This window comes from Vollenhovia emeryi, unplaced genomic scaffold (genome assembly GCF_000949405.1).
Source record: "Vollenhovia emeryi isolate VEMERY1.0 unplaced genomic scaffold, V.emery_V1.0 DF939181.1, whole genome shotgun sequence".
NCBI lineage: Eukaryota > Metazoa > Arthropoda > Insecta > Hymenoptera > Formicidae > Vollenhovia > Vollenhovia emeryi.
Window position 1 is genome coordinate 1,430,491 of NW_011967185.1, and position 4,909 is coordinate 1,435,399.

The 4,909-nt window shown below is 38.8% G+C and overlaps 1 long non-coding RNA gene across 1 annotated transcript; it reads left to right on the forward strand.

Moving 5' to 3' along the window:
- Positions 1-4,549: 4,549 nt before the first annotated feature.
- Positions 4,550-4,791, forward strand: LOC105563043. The gene is made up of 2 exons (XR_001009008.1): positions 4,550-4,631; positions 4,698-4,791. It is a non-coding gene; the product is annotated as an uncharacterized LOC105563043 (long non-coding RNA).
- The last annotated feature ends 118 nt before the right edge of the window (positions 4,792-4,909 follow it).

Here is a 4,909-nt window from a genome sequence, read left to right on the forward strand (position 1 = left end):
CGTCGCTTCTCTTCATTAATTCCCTCGAGATCCCTCGAATCGTCAGATTGTCCAAGTCCTCCGGATCCCACATCACGTATTTGTCGAGTCGAACGTTAAGTTTGCATTGATTTGAGATCGCATTTCTTGATTCAAGTTAAATTAAATGTGAATAAGTAAGAACAGTAGAACAGTATATACACTTAGCTAAAAATAATGACGGACGGCGATGAAGTTGCTCGGAGGCTCCGTCATGTCTAACACCGTCACGCTAAATTGACGAATATTCCACAATTGACTAATCGATATTAGTATTTATTTTATCACGTAGGATAGGGCGAAGTGCGGGCCCGCTCTTCGAGATCGATCAGCCCGAAAACGTCCTGCACTCTTCTCTCTGCGAGCGATAGAGCATTGTGCGCGCGTAGAATACAAACATAGGATTAATTTATCTAATTTTTATTGTATGCGGATTTCTGCAGTACGCCATACCACATAAACGCGTATCAGATATGTAAGTCGCGTGCAAATCTTGATTTCTTTTCCAACTCTGGTGAAAACATGTTGCTGAAAAAAAAAATGTTACTTTGCTAAAATGTATCTGATAATCTCTCTCTCAATTGAATCCGTTTCATTTTCTCATTTTATCAATATTTCTGTAAAAATTCAATTAGGAAAACTATTTAAAGAATGTTTTATTTAAAAAAAGCAACAGTTGAATTCAATAAATTTCATGTCTAATATTTCATAATTTTTAATTTTTTATTACTTTTCAACAGTATATTTTAACTTTCCTTGTATTTCACAGTATTGCATTGAATTTTATAAGGAAAATTATGATTTATTTTGATACATTCAGTAATTTCGTAATACTTTTTAGTATATCGATTTCGTAGTACTTTCAGCAACATATTTTCGTCGGGAATTGATTGCAGGAAAAATGATGTTAAGATAAACATGTTATTTATTTACAACTCTGTAGTTTAATTCTTTCGTTTAATTATGTTTTAAATGCGTGACTTTTAGTTTACTACGCATTGATCTTGCGATTGGCAAAGGATGGTGATCCCCTCGCCGAGATTCGGGCCTAGATACATGAATGACCATCTTGGAATCGGTAAATCGGATGATGTATGTGAGTACATTCTTGTCGATCGCTTTCTCTTATGAGATTAGCAAGAAGAGTTGAAAGAATATATGAATATATGTAGTTCCAAATTTATGAAAATTATTTTTAATTATTTTTAATATCTTTAATATCATTGTTGTTATTTTTAATATTATTCACGTTAAAAAAAATTATATTTTTGTTATATTAATATTAAATAATATTAGATACGCTAATCTAATGTTATTAATATTAAGAATTGAATTGTATTGTTAATATTAAAGATATTGATATGTGAATCTTTCTATATATGTGAAATAAATTATACAATATAATAATTTATGTACAAGGTCTGTCCGGAAAGTGTCCGACTTTGTGCAGCAACAGGAGAAAGAGCTAAATCTGATCAATGGCGATGATGTCCTCTTCCAGGTACTCTCCTTTGGAAGCTACAACCTTCTCCCAGCGATCCTGCCACTTTCGGAAACACTCGGTGTATTCAGCTTTCGGAATAGCTAACAGCCGCTTCGTCGCGTTCCTTTTTATTTCTTCCACGTCATCGAATCTTTTTCCCTTAGGAGGATTTTTCAATTTGGGTAACAGCCAGAAGTCGCAGGGAGCCAGGTCGGGACTGTATGGGGGCTGACGAAGCTGAACGATGCCGCGTTTCGCAAGAAATTGCTGGATAAGTTGCGATGCGTGGGCAGGCGCGTTGTCGTGGTGCAGAATCCAGTCGCCACTTCTCCACAAATCCGGCCGTTTCCTTCTCACTGCGTCACACAATCGTTCCAAAATTTCCTTGTAATATTCTTTATTCACCGTCTGATTTTTTGGAGCGTATTCGTGGTGAATAATTCCTTTCTGGTCGAAAAAAACAACGAGCATAGCCCTGATGTTGCCCGGACTCTGACGCGCTTTCTTTGGTCGTTGCTCCTCGGGCGTCTTCCACTGCGAAGATTGGTCCTTTATCTCGGGATCATAACCGTAAACCCATAACTCATCCCCAGTAATGACCCTCTCCAACATTTCCGGCTTGCTTCTGATTGTTTCTAAATTGTCCTGGGCGACTTCTACCCGATAATTCTTTTGGTCTTCTGTTAGCACCTGTGGAACGAATTTTGCAGCCACGCGACTCATCCCCAAATCTTGACTGAGAATTATCGAGACAACAGTTTTTGGAATTCCGAGGTCTTCTTCTACCTCTCGAACAGTCAAACGACGATTTTGATTGATTAAAACTCGAACTCGTTCCACATTTTCGCAAGTTTTAGCTGTTACGGGCCTGCCGGAACGGGGGTCGCTTTCAACTGATGCACGGCCACTTTTAAATCGCTTAAACCATTCTTTAATCTGTGTATTACTCATGGATTCGTCGCCATACACTTCACGAATCATGTGGATGGTTTCCGAACACGAATGGCCAAGTTTTTGGCAAAACTTAATGCACACTCTTTGATCGATGCGTTCAGTCATCGTGAAATGCGACGCGTACAAGATTCAACGTTTGCTAAACGGCGTACCGTTGTCGACTGAAGACTCGAAGGATCCGCGCTGCCTGGTAGACCGGTAGGGGCACTCAAAAAGGTCCCCCCTACTTGATGAATAGCTATTTTTAACAACAGGTTTATTTTCTGTTCCTGTACTGGTAAACTAGTGCAGTAAGCCCACTCTCAGTACTCAAGATTTCTAGTAATTCACTAAATCGCAAACAATCCAGCAGGAAAAATTAGCATCGTCTGCAGCGGGCTTTACTCTAATTTATTGCACTAGTTAACCGGTGTAGGAATAGAAAACAAGCCTAATAGCACACCCAGGTTGACCAAGGTAAAAGGTTAGAGCACAAGGTCGGATACTTTCCGGACATACCTCGTATATGAAGTAAATTATACGACATAATATAGGTCCTTAGGCTCTACGTATATAATATGAGAAACATTAGGTATATGAATAAATATTAAATATTAGAAGAGAATAAAAGGAAGAGATGAGCGAGAGAAGGAGAGAGAAGGAAATGAACAGATATAAATATACCCAAGGAAAAATGAAAAGTCAAGATGACATCAATTTGATGTCATATTGATCAAAATATGACATAAATTTGGTCAATGACATCAAATTGATATCATCTTGACTTTTCATTTTTCTTGGGTAGGAATTGTGTCATATAGTCACAATTCAAAATATTTATGTTCTAACTTATATAAATTTAAACAATGGATCTAATGTTGTAGACCCTCTCCTTCTTTTTAAGGGCTACGGTGGCCATGACGCAAAGAAAACTTTTGATGCGGGGTTTACAATGCGAGCCTCAGAATCGTAAGTCCCAGTCTACAATAAAGATTTAAGCCCTAAGCCTTAAGAAATTGACTAATCACAGTCGCGCATTCTACTCATACTTGACCGTGATTGGCCAATTTCTTAAAGCTTAGGGCTTAAATCATCTATTGTAGACTGGGACTAAAGGCCAATGTCCACGATGCTAGAACTTGGACCGAGTTCTAGCATCGTGGACACAGGCCTTCTAGTTCCGAGAAATGTGTAACCAATCAACTTGCAGCTTTTATGGAATAGCTGCAAGTTGATTGGTTACACATTTCTCGGAACTAGAAGTTGGACGCAGTTCTTGTATTGTGGACACAGGCCTTTAGAGCAGTTAATTATATTTGGTCAATTCAGTCAGATACATAAGAATTGACCAATCATAGTCGAGTCTTACGACATAGACCATTCTTACCATGGTGGAAGTATACAAGGTGAACCATTGCGCATGAAGAGAGGGGGTAGCCTTCCTTCCAGCCAATAAACGGCGTGCTTTTTTGCGTGGCGGCAGTTTGAACGGTCAAACAAATCATAATCCAACCTAATCTTAAAGAGGTTAAACAAAAAAGCACGGCTCTTAAGGCCTTTGCACGTAAAAAAGCATTAACCGTAACCGTAATTTTAGTCCATAACCTACGGACCCTACGTAATTTTAGTCCGTAACCTTAGGAATTTTACTTGGGTTGCTCCATATGTCTGTACGTGTTGAAAACTACGATTACGGACTATAATTACGGTTACGGTTAAGGCTGGTATTACATTTGTCGTACGACAAATTTTTTAAGCGTATTGATTGACTGAAGGATAGTAAAATTCTCGAGTATCTAGAAACTTTCTATTCAGCAACCAATCGACACGCTTGAAAAATTTGTCGTACGACAAATGTAATAGTACCCTAACGCTTTTTTACGTGCAAAGGCCTTTATTGGACGGATCGTCCCCACTACTTTTAGGCTACTGCGTATCCACGGGAATGGTTCACCTTGTATACTTCCATCATGAGGGTGCTTTCACATGGAGCGTAAATTGCGTAGCGTAACCTGCGTATCACCAATCACAGGATCATGCTGATAGAACCGTTTCAATAATTCCGTTGAACTAGTCCTGTGATTGACGATACGCAGGTTACGCTACGCAACTTAGGGTGCGATTACATGCGGCGTAACTTGCGTAAGCGTAACTGCGGCGTAACTTGTGCTGACCAATCACATCGTCTCATTTGAGTGTTAGCTTTTGCCTAGTTATTTTACGCTCTTTACGCTATTGTCATTACGCCGATTTCAATTTCTAGCGGAACTAGCGGATGATTGTGCAGGCTGGTGTAGTCAGGTGTAGTTATTACACACAGGACGGGAACACGGGAACGCAACACAAACGAGAAAAATGAATAAGGATCAAATAAAGGTAAGTTACAAGTAGTTTCGTATAGAATTTATTATAATTATTTATTATAATTTGTTATGAGCAAGTTATGATAGCATTCGATTATATCTGATCGACTGC